The sequence below is a fragment of the Pristiophorus japonicus genome, chromosome 5, assembly GCF_044704955.1.
Source record: "Pristiophorus japonicus isolate sPriJap1 chromosome 5, sPriJap1.hap1, whole genome shotgun sequence".
Classification (NCBI taxonomy): Eukaryota; Metazoa; Chordata; class Chondrichthyes; family Pristiophoridae; genus Pristiophorus; species Pristiophorus japonicus.
In genome coordinates, this window is record NC_091981.1 from 7,010,614 (window position 1) to 7,026,894 (window position 16,281).

The window sequence follows — 16,281 nt, forward strand, 5'->3', positions numbered from 1 at the left end:
GAATATTGGTCCGGGTGACAGCTTTAAATGATGTATGGAACTTGTATCAAAAACTTAAATTTTTATTGAGGTTGGTGGAATGAAGGAAATTGGGAATAACATTCCAATTCTATTGCATGTCACCGGGGAATTCCCTTCGTAAATGATTGAAATGTAATTCTGCTCATTGATTGGAGGACCAGGCCCATGTGATCCCAGGGGTGCTTCCGAGCCGCCTGCGTTCCTGGGATCCGTGGGCCTTTACACTGCCCTCCACCTCGAGGCCTGAGATCGCAACCTGTCACAATCTGCCCACCTGGAGGTACTTCTGTCATTGTTTTTGCAGGTCAGAGGCATATTTCGGCCTCCGCCCGCAATTTCTAGCCCATTGTATTTATTCCGACACGCATCCTTGGATCGAGCATAGGTTCCTGTCTTTCAATTCAAATAAATAATTTGTTGGTTTTACTTAAGATGATGACATCAGCTTTTAGAAATTCGTTCACAGGATGTGGGCTTCGCTGGCAAGGCCGGCATTTATTGCCCATCCCTAATTGCCCCTTGAGAAGGTGGTGGTGAGCCGCTATTTCAGAGGGGTAGTTAAGAGTCAACCATATTGCTGGGGGGTCTGGAGGCACAAATACTTGCTTTGGAGGCAGTTCAGAGAAGGTTCACTCGGTTGATTCCGGACATGAGTTGGGTTGACTTATGAGGAAAGGTTGAGTAGGTTGGGCCTCTACTCATTGGAGTTCAGAAGAATGAGAGGCGATCTTATCGAAACATATAAGATTATGAGGGGGCTTGACAAGGTGGATGCAGAGAGGATGTTTCCACTGATGGGGGAGACTAGAACTAGAGGGCATGAGCTTAGAATAAGGAGTTGCCCATTTAAAACTGAAATGAGGAGAAATTTCTTCTCTCAGAGGGTTGTAAATCTATGGAATTCGCTGCCTCAGAGAGCTGTGGAAGCTGGGACATTTAATAAATTTAAGACAGAAATAGACAGTTTCTTAAACGATAAGGAGATAAGGGGTTATGGGGAGTGGGCGGGGAAGTGGAGCTGAGTCCATGATCGGATCAGCCATGATCGTATTAAATGGCGGAGCAGGCTCGAGGGGCCGTATGGCCTACTCCTGTTCCTATTTCTTATGTTCTTATATAGACCAGACCGGGTAAGGGCGGCAGATTTCCTTCCCTAAAGGACATCAGTGAACCAGATGGGTTTTTACAACAATCCAGAAGTTTTGTGGCAATCATTACTGATACTAGCTTTTTTTTCAATTCCGGAATATTTACTTGAATTTAAATTCCCCAGCTGCCGTGGTGGGATTATGAACTCATGTCTCCTGACAATTAGTTGGATTATTGGTCCTGGCATCTGGATTACTAGTCCAGTAACATATCCACTATGCCACCATAACTTGTAAATTGGCTGCTGCGTTTGCTACATTACAACAGTGACTACACTTTAAAAAGCATTTCATTGGCTGTAAAGCATTTTGGGACGTCCGGTGGTCGTGAAAGGAGCTATATAAATGCAAGTCTGTCCTTTTTTACGTGCCGAAGCTTGTGTATTTGCTGCCTAGTTGTTGCAGAGTAAAGAAAAAATAATGCATTGTAGAGAAAATCTGCCACGGTCTCTGTGGTATAAATCACACAGCTGAAATGGAACTGTAAGCATATTTTTTTTCATGCAAATTGATGTTCCCCGGAAATATAATCCTCTTGACACAACATCATGTGGAACGCGATAATTGCCTTTGCTATTTCTGAAGATAACCTCTGGGCATCAACCTAATTACTTGCTGAGGTCCTGCACAGACTGTGTTGACGTGATGGTGAGTTAAAGTTACAGCTGACAACTGCAATAGCGCAGTGCTACGCTACCGTGGGCTGCCATGGGCTCCCGGTTAAGCAACGCCTTGAATTTTAAATTCCCATCCTTGTTTTCAAATCCCTCCATGGCCCTCGCCCCTCCCTATCTCTATAATAGAAACATAGAAACATAGAAAATAGGTGCAGGAGTAGGCCATTCGGCCCTTCGAGCCTGCACCACCATTCAATAAGATCATGGCTGATCATTCACCTCGGTACCCCTTTCCTGCTTTCTCTCCATACCCCTTGATCCCTTTAGCCATAAGGGCCATATCTAATCTCCTCCAGCTCCACAACCCCGCCCCCCGAGATCTCTGCGCTCCTCTAATTCTGGCCTCTTGAGCATCCCCGATTTTCATTGCCCCACGATCGGTGGCCTGGGCCCCAAGCTCTGGAACTCCCTCCATTAAATCTCACCTCTCTTTCCTCCTTTAAGATGCTCCTAAGCTTTCGATCACCTGCCCTAATATCTCCTTATGTGGCTCGCTATCATATTTTTGTCTGATAACACTCCTGTGAAGCACCTTGGGACGTTTTACTACATTAATCATCATAGGGAGTCCCTCGGAATCGAGGAAGACTTGCTTCCACTCCTGAAGTGAGTTCTCAGGTGACTGAACAGTCCAATACGAGAATTACAGTCTCTGTCACAGGTGGGACAGACATTCGTCGGGGGAAAGGTGGGGTGGGACTGATTTGTCGCACGCTCCTTCCTGCACCTGACCTCTTCACGCTCAACGCCCTCCCAGATGCACTTACTCCACTTAGGGAAGTCTTGGACCAGGGACTCCCAGGTGTCGGTGGGGATGTCGCACTTTACCAGGGAGGCTTTGAGGGTGTCCTTGTAACGTTTCCGCTGTCCACCTTTGGCTCGTTTGCCATGAAGGAGCTCCGCATAAAGCATTTGCTTAGGGACTCTCGTGTCTGGCATGCGAACCATGTGGCCTGCCTGGCGAAGCTGATCGAGTGAGGTCAGTGCTTCAATGCTGGGGATGCTGGCCTGGATGAGGACATTAATGTTGGTGCATCTGTCCTCCCAGGGGATTTGCAGGATATTGCGGAGACATCGTTGGTGATATATCTCCAGCGACTTGAGATGCCTACTGTACATGGTCCATGCCTATGATCCATACAGGAGGGCGGGTATTACTACAGCCCTGTAGACTATGAGCTTGGTGGTAGATTTGAGGGCCTGATCTTCGAACTCTCTTTTCCTCAGACGGCCGAAGGCTGCACTGGTGCACTGGAGGCGATGTTGAATCTTTGCATCAACGTCTACTTTTGTTGACAAGAGGCTCCCGAGGTATGGGAAATGGTCCACGTTGTCCAGGGCCGTGCCGTGGATCTTGATGACTGGGTGGCAGTGCTGTGCGGCGAGGACAGGCTGGTGAAGGACCTTTGTCTTACGGATGTTAAGCGTAAGGCCCATGCTTTCATATGCCCTCGGTGAATATATCGACTATATCCTGGAATTCAGCCTCAGAATGTGCGCAGACACAGGCGTCGTCCGCGTACTGCACCTCAACGACAGAGGTTGGGGTGATCTTGGATCTGGCCTGGAGGCGGCGTAGGTTAAACAGCTTCCCACTGGTTCTGTAGTTTAGTTCCACTCCAGCGGGGAGCTTGTTGACTGTGAGGTGGAGCATGGCAGTGAGGAAGATTGAGAAGAGGGTTGGAGCGATGACACAGCCCTGTTTGACCCCGGTCCGGATGTGGATTGGGTCTGTAATGGATCCGTTGGTAAGGTTCACCAATATCTCCTTATGTGGCTCACTGTCAAATTTTTGTCTGAGGTGCCTTAGGACATTTTACTACATTAAAGTCGCTATATAAATGCAAGTTGTTGTTGTTTTTGTTGTTTTTGCAATCAAAGGCCCAAATTTGAATCGCAGCTTTGGCTAATATTTAACCACGCCTGACTGCACGGCGTGACCTTGGCCAGTTTTCCATATGGTTGAAAAAGTCCCGGATACAGACTGCCCCACCTTTCTGCTCTAACAAGATGGTGAGGGATTTTAAAGGAGGCAAAAATCATATCCACTTTAAAGACGAGGGCAGCAGGCTCATGGGAACACCACCACCTCCACGTTCCCCTCCAAGTCTCACCCTATCCTGACTTGGAAATATATCGGCCGTTCCTTCATCGTCGCTGGGTCACAATCCTGGACCTCCCTCCCTAACAGCACTGTGGGAGCACCTTCACCACACGGACTGCAGCGGTTCAAGAAGGCGGCTCACCCCCACCTTCTCGAGGGGCAATTAGGGATGGGCAATAAATGCCGGCCTTGCCAGCGACGCCCACATCCCAGGAATGGATAAAAAAAAATCATGAAAACTTTATCACACACTTCCAATTACAACAGTGACTCCAAAAGTACTTCATTGGCTGCAAAGCGCTTTGGGACGTCTGGTGGTCGTGAAAGGCGCTATAGAAATGCAAGCCTTTCTTTTTACATTTCAGATATCACACTCTGCCAAACTTTAGGCAACAAAAGTCCATATATGCCAATGTAAGAACATAAGAAATCAGAGCAGGAGTAGGCCATTCGGCCCTTTGAGCCTGCACCACCATTCACTAAGATCATGGCTGATCTTCTAAAATTACAATGAAAGAATTGCATTTATATAGCATCTTTCCTGAACACCGGATGTCTCAAAGCGCTTTACAGCCAATGAAGTACTTTTTGAAGTGTAGTCACTGTTGTAAGGCAGGGAACGGAGCAGCCACTTTGTGCACAGCAAGCTCCCACAAATAGATAATCTGTTGTAGTGATGTTGATTGAGGGATAAATATTGTGGCCATCTTTAAAAGAGGGGACAAGTCCGACTGCGGAAACTACAGGGGAATCTCCCCGCTATTAACCACTGGGAAAGTTGTTGCTAGAGTCCTCCTCAATCATCTTCTCCCTGTGGCCGAGGAGCTCCTCCCGGAGTCGCAGTGCGGATTTCATCCCGTACGGGGCACAACGGACATGATTTTTGCAGCGCGACAGCTGCAGGAAAATTGCAGGGAGCAGCGCCAGCCCTTATACATGGCCTTCTTCGACCTTACAGCGGCCTTTGACACTGTTTACCACGAGGGTCTATGGAGCTTCCTCCTTCGTTTTGGGTGCCCCCAAAAGTTTGTCAACATCCTCCGCCTGCTCCACGATGACGTGCAGGCCGTGATCCTTACCAATGGATCCATTACAGACCCAATCCACGTCCGGACCGAGGTCAACAGGGCCGTGTCATCGCCCCAACCCTCTTCTCAATCTTCCTCGCTGCCATGCTCCACTTCACAGCTAACAAGCTCCCCGCTGGAGTGGAACTAAACTCCAGAACCAGTGGGAAGCTGTTTAACCTTCGCCGCCTCCAGGCCAGGTCCAAGACCACCCCAACCTCTGTCGTTGAGCTGCAGTACGCGGATGACGCCTGCGTCTGTGCACATTCTGAGGCTGAACTCCAGAATATAGTCGATGTATTCACTGAGACATATGAAAGCATGGGCCTTACGCTAAACATCCGTAAGACAAAAGTCCTCCACCAGCCTGCCCTCGCCGCACAGCACTGCCCCCCCGTCCCCCCAGTCATCAAGATCCACGGCGCGGCCCTCGACAATGTGGACCATTTCCCATATCTTGGGAGCCTCCTATCAACAAGAGCAGGCATCGACGACGAGATCCAACACCGCCTCCAGTGCGCCAGTGCAGCCTTCGGCCGCCTGAGGAAAAGAGTGTTCGAAGACCAGGCCCTCAAATCTACCACCAAGCTCATGGTCTACAGGGCTGTAGTAATACCCGCCCTCCTGTGTGGCTCAGAGACATGGATCATGTACAGTAGACACCTCAAGTCGCTGGAGAAATACCACCAACGATGTCTCCGCAAGATCCTGCAAATCCCCTGGGAGGACAGACGCACCAACGTCAGTGTCCTCGTCCAGGCCAACATCCCAGCATTGAAGCACTGACCACACTCGATCAGCTCCGCTGGGCAGGGCCACATTGTCCGCATGCCAGACACGAGACTCCCAAAGCAAGCGCTCTACTCTGAACTCCTTCATGGCAAACGAGCCAAAGTTGGGCAGCGGAAACGTTACAAGGACACCCTCAAAGCCTCCTTGAGAAAGTGCAACATCCCCACCGACATCTGGGAGTCCCTGGCCAAAGAATGCCCTAAGTGGAGGAAGTGCATCCGGGAGGGCGCTGAGCACCTCAAGTCTTGTCGCCGAGAGCGTGCAGAAACCAAGCACAGGCAGCGGAAGGAGCGTGCGGCAAACCAGTCCCACCCACCCTTTCCCTCAACAACTGTCTGTCCCACCTGTTTCAGGGACTGTGGTTCTTGTATTGGACTGTTCAGCCACCTAAGAACTTGTGTTAAGAGTGGAAGCAAGTCTTCCTCGATTCTGAGGGACTGTCTATGATGATGATAAATATTGGCCCCAGTTCACCGGGGATTAACTCCCCTGCTCTTCTTCGAAAGAGTGCCACGGGATCTTTTATATCTACCTAAGAGAGCAGATGGGGCCTCGGTTTAACGTCTCATCAACTCCACTTTCCCGCCCGATCCCCATATCCCTTGATTCCCTTAGTATCCAAAAACTTATCGATCTCAGCCTTGAATATACTCAACGACTCAGCATCCACAGCCCTCTGGGGCAGAGAATTCCAAAGATTCACCACCCTCTGAGTGAAGAAATTCCTCCTCATCTCAGTCTTAAATCTCTATGTCTTCTCTTTGGTTCAAATTTCATTTCCCTAAAAGAAACACGACTTTGAACTCTGGAACAACGAACAGCCTGAAAACAATGTATCAGTTTAAATGTAGAAACAGAAAGGTTCCACCACAAATATCTTCACTACAGGCAGGTAACGAAAAATGTCTGTAAGTTGATAAAGAAGTGAGAATTTACACATTCAATTGGTATTTATCTTTTGTATCTTTGCCTACCTTCATTTACATTTTGACTCAGAACCTTCAGAGAGTCTGAGAAGCCCAAATTTTGGTCTGATAGTCTCCCAGAGGTTGAATCTGTCAGCTAAAGAAAGCTCCACACCTGTGCTTGTAATTCCACAAATGCCAAACTTTGTCAAGATTTTCTCCACGTGCCTCAGTGAAAAAGAAATAAAAGGAAGTCTTGCATTCATATAGCACCTTTCACGACTTCAGGACGTCCCAAAGCGCTTTGCAAACAATGAAGTACTTTTTGGAGTGCAGTGACTGTTGTAATGTGGGAAACGCGGCAGCCAAATTGCGCACAGCAAGCTCCCACACACAGCAATGTGATAATGACCCGATAATCTGTTTTAGTGATGTTGATTGAGGGATAAATATTGGCCCCAGGACACCGGGGATAACTCCTCTGCTCTTCTTCGAAATAGTGCCGTGGGATCTTTTACATCCACCTGAGAGAGCAGACGGGGCCTCGGTTTAACGTCTCATCTGAAAGACGGCACCTCCGAAAGTGCGGCGCTCCCTCAGCACTGCACTGGGAGAGTCAGCCAAGATTTTTGTGCTCAAGGCCCTTGATTGGGACTTGAACCCACGACCTTCTGACTCAGAGGCGAGGGTGCTGCCCACTGAGCCACAGCTGACACAAATGATTTTTTTTGTTAATTGGTGCAACAACTCAAAGTGATTCTTACCTCGGGTTGTAACAGTTTGATTTTCTTATTGAGAAAATAATAATCTGAGGATATACTTTGTTATATATGTGTACTTGTATTTACTCTGTACAGCCACCAGAGGGCTCAAACCCTGGAGCCCCAAGGGATCCCATAATCCCTTGGGAGCACAGGTATTTAAGGAGGCCTCACAGGTTGGAGAGGCACTCTGGTGACCTGCAATAAAAGACTACGGTTGCACTTTACTTTGAGCTTACAGTGTTCAGTCTGACTCTTTCTCCATACATAACAACTGGCGATGAGATACAGATAACGAACCTAAAGATGCAGAGAACAGTGGAGAATTTCTCGGAGGGAGATGATTGGGAAACCTTTGTGGAGCGACTCGACCAATACTTCGTAGATGGAGAAGAGAACGCTGCCAAACGAAGGGCGATCCTCCTCACCATCTGTGGGGCACCAACGTGTGGCCTCATGAAAAATCTGCTTACCCCAGCGAAACCTACAGAGAAATCGTACGATGATTTGTGTACACTGGTTCGGGAGCATTTGAATCCGAAGGAAAGCGTTCCGATGGCGAGGTACCGGTTCTACACCTACAATAGGTCTGAAGGCTAGGAAGTGGCGAGCTGTGTCGCCGAGCTAAGACGCCTTGCAGGACATTGCGAATTTGAAGGACATTTGGAGCACATGTTCAGAGACTTCTTCATACTTGGCATTGGCCATAAAACCATACTTCGCAAACTTTTGACTGTAGAGATCCCAATCTTGAGTAAAGCCATAGCGATAGCCCAGGCGTTCATTGCCACCAGTGACAATACTAAGCAAATCTCTCAGCACACAAGTGCTGCTACAAGTACTGTGAACAAAGTGATGTTGTTTTCAAATCGCAATGTACAGGGCAGGCCTCACGGGCCTGCAGCTACACGTCCGCAGATATCTCAGAGTCCACCATCAAGGGTGATGAATGCAAGGCCATTAACCTTGTTGGCGCTGCGGGGTGATCATCGTTTCCATTCATGCCGCTTCAAAGGGTACATTTGCAAGGACTGTGGAACAATGGGACATCTCCAACGTATGTGCAGGCGAGCTGCAAATCCTGTTAAACCTGAAAACCACCATGTTGCAAGGGAGGTCAGATCCAAGGAGGATCACGACGAACCAGAGCCTCAGACCGAGGAGGCAGAGGTACATGGGGTGCACACATTTACCACAAATTGTCCCCCGATAATGCTGAATGTTGAACTAAATGGGCTCCTGGTGTCAATGGAGCTGGACACGAGTGTGAGCCAGTCCAACATGGGCAAAAAGACTTTCGAGAAATTGTGGTGCAGCAAGGCCTCAAGGCCAGTTTTCACTCCAATTCGCACGAAACTAAGAACCTACACAAAGGAACTGATTCCTGTAATCGGCAGTGCTACCATACGATGGAGCAGTGCACAAGCTACCACTCTGGGTGCTACCGGGCGATGGTCCCACGCTGCTCGGCAGGAGCTGGCTGGGAAAGATATGATGGAAAGAGGATGACGTCCGAGCGCTATCGCCTGCTGACGACACTTCATGTGCCCAGGTCTTAAGTAAGTTCTCTTCGCTGTTCGAACAGGCATCGGGAAATTCCAAGGAGCAAAAGTGCAGATCCACCTAATTCCGGGGGCGCGACCCATCCATCACAAGGCGAGAGCAGTACCGTACATGATGAGAGAAAGGGTAGAGATCGAGCTAGATCGGCTGCAAAGAGAAGGCATCATTTCACCGATCGAGTTCAACGAGTGGGCCAGTCCGATCGTTCCTGTCCTCAAGGGAGATGGCACCGTCAGAATCTGTGGTGATTACAAAGTAACTATCAATCATTTCTCCCTGCAGGACCAATACCCACTACCAAAGGCCGATGACCTCTTTGCAACTCTGGCAGGAGGAAAGACATTCACGAAGCTGGATTTGACTTCAGCCTACATGACGCAGGAACTGGAGGAATCATCGAAGGAGCTCACCTGCATCAACACGCACAAAGGTCTTTTCATTTATAACAGGTACCCATTTGGAATTCGATCAGCGGTGGTGATATTCCAGAGAAACATGGAAAGCTTACTGATGTCGGTCCCGTGCACTGTGGTCTTCCAGGATGACACCGTGGTCACAGGTCGGGACACAGTCGAGCATCTGCAGAACCTGGAAGAGGTTCTTAGTCGACTCAACCGTGTGGGGCTCAGGTTAAAATGCTCGAAGTGCATTTTCCTGGCACCTGAAGTGGAGTTCTTGGGGAGGAGGATCACGACGGACGGCATCAGGCCCACCGATTCGAAGACGGAGGCAATCGAGAACGCTCCGAGACTACAGAACGTGACGGAGCTGCGGTCGTTTCTGGGACTCCTGAATTACTTTGGTAACTTCTTACCGGGTCTCAGCACCCTGTTAGAACCACTGCACGTCTTACTACGTAATGGGGATGAAGCCCAGCGAGGGCCCAACAATTGACACACCAACACCAGCTTTCACACCGAGACGATCAACCAGGGCAAGAAGGGCCCCAGATCGACTCACGTTGTAAATAGTTACACTATTGACTTTGGGGGGGGGGAGTGTTGTTATATATGTAAACTTGTATTTACTCCGTACAGCCACCAGAGTCCCAAGGGATCCCATAATCCATTGGAAGCACAGGTATTTAAGGAGGCCTCACAGGTTGGAGAGGCACTCTGGAGACCTGCAATAAAAGACTAAGGTCACATTTTACTTGGAGCTCACAGTGGTCAGTCTGACTCGTTCTCCATACACAACAAACTTATTTTGGGGGAAAGCACTGAAAAGGAAACTATTTACAAGTGCTGATTTTTACTTCAGGGAGACATGGAGAAGCCGACTGATCCACATCTTTCAACGTTCACAATCTATTGTTCCATCAAAAGCTTCAGGTGAAAAAGATCGAATACTGAGATTATTAACAACAACAACTTGTATTTATATAGCGCCTTTAACGCAGTGAAACGTCCCCAGGCGCTTCACAGGAGTATTAAGAGATTAAACAATTTGACACCGAGCCACAAAAGCAGAAATTAGGGCAGGTGACCAAAAGCTGGGTCAAAGAGGTCGGTTTCAAGGAGTGTCTTGAAGGAGGAGAGAGAGGTAGAGAGGTGGAGAGGATTAGGGAGGGAGTTCCAGAGCTTGGGGCCCAGGCAACAGAAGGCACGGCCACCGATGGTTGGGCGATTACAATCAGTGGATGAACTGGTAATGTGTAGTGTGATTTTAAACCTTTTGTTAATAGTTCTTAATAGCAATGTGTTGCTATGAATTCTTAAGCCAAGAACCCATGAAGCAAATCCATTACAGTATACATGATGATAAGAGCAGAGTTGATACATCGATGGAAATTTCAATCCACATGGTTCACGTGCCTTTGTGAAATCTTCTGTCACTGTGGCAAATTCTGCACCAAGGTGTCCTGAACACTTGAGACCACCAGCTATTCAGCAGGTCCTCCCCGGGCCTTCAGTACACCAAACCAGCCCCTAAATAAAATGGTTCATCATAGATAACCGAGTTCAGTGACCTTCCGGTGTCTAAAAAGGCCAGACAAGCACAGACCACTGGGGAAGGGCCAGAAGAGGCTCTATATTCTAAAACTGAGTTTGAAGATTGATCTCACACAGCATCACACCTGTATTGTTGTACCCTTAAACTCAAACCCAAACCAGACCAATCCAGTTAGTCCCACGCACACTGCTCTTTCCCCATATCCCTGAAAATGTTTCTCCTTCAAGTAGTTATCCCATTCCCTTTGAAGGCTACTATTCAATCTGTCTCCACCGCCCTATCAGGCAGGGCGTTCCAAATTCTAACCACTCACTGCGTTAAAATGTTTTTCCTCGTGTCGCCTCTGGTCCTTTTGCCAGTCACCTTCAATCTGTTCCACTCTGGTTATCGACCCTTCAGCCATTGGAAACAACTTCTCTTTATTTACTCTATCTAAACCCTAATCTGAGGAAGGACATTCTTGCTATTGAGGGAGTGCAGCGAAGGTTCACCAGACTGATTCCCGGGATGGCAGGACTGACATATGAAGAAAGACTGGATCGACTAGGCTTATATTTGCTGGAGTTTAGAAGAATGAGAGGGGATCTCATAGAAACTTATAAAATTCTGAATGGGATTGGACAGGTTAGATGCAGGAAGAATGTTTCCGATTTTGGGGAAGTCCAGAACCAGGGGTCACAGTCTAAGGATAAGGGGTAAGCCATTTAGGACCGAGATGAGGAGAAACTTCTTCACTCAGAGAATTATTATCCTGTGGCATTCTCTACCGCAGAAAGTTGTTGAGGCCAATTTGTTAGATATATTCAAAAGCGAGTTAGATGTGGCCCTTACGGCTAACGGGATCAAGGAGGATGGAGAGAAAGCAGGAATGGGGTACTGAAGTTGCATGATCAGCCATGATCATATTGAATGGTGGTGCAGGCTCGAAGGGCCGAATAGCTGACTCCTGCACCTATTTTCTATGTTTCTATATTTCATGATTTTGAACGGTTCCATCAAATTTCCTCATAGCATTCCATGCTCCAAGGAGAACAGCCCCAGTTTCAGTCTATCCATGTAACTGTAATTCCTTATCCCTGGAACTGTTCTCGTAAATTCTTCTCTGTACCCTCTCCAAAGCCTTCATCATCATCATCATCATAGGCAGTCCCTCGGAATCGAGGAAGACTTGCTTCCACTCTAAAAGTGAGTTCTCAGGTGACTGTACAGTCCAATACGGGAATTACAGTCTCTGTCACAGGTGGGACAGACAGTGGTTGAAGGAAAGGGTGGGTGGGACAGGTTTGCCGCACGCTCCTTCCGCTGATTTCTGCATCTCTCGGCGACGAGACTCGAGGTGCTCAGCGCCCACCCCTCCCGGATGCTCTTCCTCCACTTAGGGCGGTCTTTGGCCGGGGATTCCCAGGTGTCGGTGGGGATGTTGCACTTTATCAGGGAGGTCTTGAGGGTGTCCTTGTAACGTTTCCTCTGCCCACCTTTGGCTCGTTTGCCGTGTAGGAGTTCCGAGTAGAGCGCTTGCATTGGGAGTCTTGTGTCGGGGCATGCGGACAATGTGGCCTGCCCAACGGAGCTGGTCATGTGTGGTCAGTGCTTCGATGCTGGGGATGTTGTTCTGGTCCTAAGGCCTTCACATCCTTCCTAAAGTGCAGTGCCCAGAATTGGACACAATACTCCAGCTGGGGCCGAACTAGTGTTTTATATCGGGTTAGCATAACTTCCTGGCTTTTTTACTCTATGCCTCTATTTATAAAGCCCAGGATCCCGTATGCTTTATTAGCTGCTATGTTAACCTGATAAGCTGCCGTGAAGAGGTACTTTCACAAAACCTCGAAGTCGGAGGGATAGCTTGACTTTACGCTTTTGCCCCGGAGCCTTAGTCACCAGGAGCACAATTCAAGGGTGCGTGAAACTGAGATGAGGAGGAATTTCTTCTCTCAGAGGGTGGTGAATCTTTGGAATTCTCTGCCCCAGAGAGCTGTGGAGGCTGGGGTCATTGAATATATTTAAGGTGGAGATAGACAGATTTTTGAGCGATAAGGGAGTAAAGGATTATGGGGAGCGGGCGGGGAAGTGGAGCTGAGTCCATGATCAGATCAGCCATGGTCTTATTGAATAGCGGAGCAGGCTCGAGGGGCCGTATGGCCGCCTCCTGCTCCTATTTCTTATGTTCTTATTAAAATGACTCCTCAGATCAGAATTTGACTCCAAAAAAAAACCTAAGGGTGAAATCTTAGTTAATACTTGACTTCTTCACCTCCACGTTCCCCTCCGAGTCACACACCATCCTGACTTGGAGATATATCGGCCGTTCCTTCATCGTCGCTGGGTCACAATCCTGGAACTCTCTCCCTAACAGCACTGTGGGAGCACCTTCACCACACGGGACTGCAGCGGTTCAAGAAGGCGGCTCACCCCCACCTTCTCAAGGGGCAATTAGGGATGGGCAATAAATGCCGGCCTTTCGGCCTTTTGGCTAAGATCATGCGTAACTGACCTGACAGGGGAGTAACCACCATAACCCAAGGTGGTTCTCCCTGGATCAGGAAGGTATATGCTTGCTTTTTTGGAAACAGGAGGTGGGTGGGGTGGCTTGACCCATCCACCTCCATGGCACGAACCTGGTATTGCAGTACTTCCAGGAACGGTGCAGTGGCTCTAGGCCTTTTGGCTAAGAGCATTGGCGCAGAGTGATCCTTGGCGTGTGCAAGGTGACCTCTGGCGTTTGTGATTTGACAAAGAATTGGAACGATTGGCTACGAATTTCAAAAAAAAAAAAAAAAAAAAAATGTCGGCCTTGCCAGCGACGCCCACATCCCGGGAATGAATAAAACAAAACTGCCGTCCAAACTGTTAGGGGTGGAAATTCGGTTAGAGGCTAATTCGGGCGGTAAATTTTGCGCGGGGAAACGGTTTGTGTCTGCAGCTGCAAAGTTCAGGAGCTGGGCCCTGAGTGTGGGGCGGAGTGCTAAGGGAGGCGTTGCACACCTCATTTGGGGCGCTAGGCCGGCTGAGCGACGGAAAATCCCGAAGTGTAACAGCTGGCCTTGGAGCGCCCTGAGAGAGGCTTCCCCGGGGAAAAGAAATCGGCTCAAAAAACACAAAAAGCATTCCCAGTACCTTGCTCACCCCACATCACCATAAAGCGCAAATATTTAAAAAAAAATCAATCACACTGACCCGAGGTCGACGTTCCTTCCCTCACCGCCTCCGGAACAGCTCGGACCGTCCGCTTTCCCAGGCGGTCCCACCAGGGGGCGCTGCCGGGGCGCTACGGATCGGGCGGGAAACACATTTCAGAACGGTGTCGCGGCCAGGGGGCATTGCACACCGGCTCGCCTCTCCCGGGCGGTAATGCTCCGTGCCTCCCCACAATCCCGGGCACCGAGTGTCCCTGCGGGGCACTGGAAGCTCACCGCATACCCGGAAATGATTTCCGTCACCATTGCCGCCCCTTCGGGGCGCAAACAGAGGCGGCTCCAGACGGGAAATGCAGCCCTGAGTGTTAAATAGGATAATGTTTCTGAATGCTATGTGATTTGTTATGGCAGGACTTCTACCCTTGGCTCAAATGTACTTTAAATCGTTTGCATTTTGGCCGGTGATCCAAATTTTAATGCGTTTTGGGAATACTCAGCGGTGCTGCCAATACTGATGAGTTTCACGATTTTCTGTTGCTCATTACTGTCTCTCATGCTCATCATAATTTTAGTTAGTAACCGTTCTGTGCTGGCTGAGAGATACTTAGCATCAAAGACTGGAAGCAAATTACTGGTCGGACATCGAGTTTGGCAACTATTAGCTGGAGTGGCATTAAGCGACTAATTGGCTGAATTTGAGCAAAAACACAAGCGAGCGAGACAGACATGAGATGTGTGCGCGCGCGTGTGTGTGTGTGTGTGTGAGTGTGTGCGCGTGTGTGTGTGCGTGTGTGTACACGTGTGTAGGTCTGTATGCGTGTATGCATGTGTGTGTGTGTGAGTGTGTGAATGTGTGTGAGTGTGTGCGTGTGTGAGTGTGTGCACGTGTGTGTGTGTGCACGTGTGTGTGTGTGTGTGTGTGAGTGTGTGTGTGTGTGTGTGTGTGAGTGTGTGTGTGTGTGTGTGTGTGTGTGAGTGTGAGTGTGTGTGTGTGTGTGTGTGAGTGTGTGTGTGTGTGTGTGTGTGAGTGTGTGAGTGTGTGTGTGTGTGTGTGTGTGTGAGTGTGTGTGTGTGTGTGTGTGAGTGTGTGTGTGTGTGTGTGTGAGTGTGTGTGTGAGTGTGTGTGTGTGTGTGTGAGTGTGAGTGTGTGTGTGAGTGTGTGTGTGTGTGTGAGTGTGTGTGTGAGTGTGTGTGTGTGTGTGAGTGTGTGTGTGTGTGTGAGTGTGTGTGTGAGTGTGTGCGTGAGTATGTGTGTGAGTATGTGTGTGTGTGTGAGTGTGAGTGTGTGAGTGAGTGTGTGTGTGAGTGTGAGTGTGTGTGTGTGTGTGTGTGAGTGTGTGTGTGAGTGTGAGTGTGTGTGTGTGTGTGAGTGTGTGTGTGTGTCCCCTTACCTGCCCTAATTTCTCCTTGTGCGGCCCGTTATTTTGCCTCATAACACTCCTGTAAAGCGCCTTGGGACGTTTCACTACGTTAAAGGCGCGATATAAATACAGTTTGTTGTTGTTACAGAGAGAGCTAGTTAATGTGACTGAAAATCAATCATCTGGTGGATAATTGAGGTCTTTAAAATTATGAAGAGGTTCGATAGGATAGGCGTGGAGCAAAATGGTTCCGCTTGTGGGGGAGACCAAAACTAGGAGCATAAATATAAGATAGACATTAATAAATCTAACAGGGAATTCAGGAGAAACTCCTTTACCCAGAGAGCGGTGAGAATGTGGAACTCGCTGCCACAGGGAGGGGTTGAGGCGAATAGTATCGACGCATTTAAGGGGAGACTGGACAAGTATATGGGGGAGAAGGGAATCGAGGGTTATGCTGATAGAGTTAGATGAGGAAAGACGGGAGGAGGCTCGAGTGGAGCATAAACACCGGCACGGAGCGGTGGGGCCGAATGGCCTGTTTCTGGGCCGTATGTTCGATGGCAAAGTGTCAGCTGCGGCTCAGGGGGCAGCACCCTCGCCTCTGGGTCACAAGGTTGTGGGTACGCATCCCACTCCAGAAACTACAGCACATAAATCTAGGCTGACGCTCCCAGTGCAGTACTGAGGGAGCGCTGCACTGTCGGAGGGGCAGTACTGAGGGAGTGCTGCACTGTCGGAGGGGCAGTACTGAGGGAGCGCTGCACTGTCGGAGGGGCAGTACTGAGGGAG

At 49.0% G+C, this 16,281-nt stretch overlaps 1 pseudogene; it reads left to right on the forward strand.

Annotated features, from left to right (window-relative positions):
* Positions 1-13,444: 13,444 nt before the first annotated feature.
* On the forward strand, positions 13,445-13,646 carry LOC139264884 (U2 spliceosomal RNA; annotated as a pseudogene).
* Positions 13,647-16,281: the final 2,635 nt, after the last annotated feature.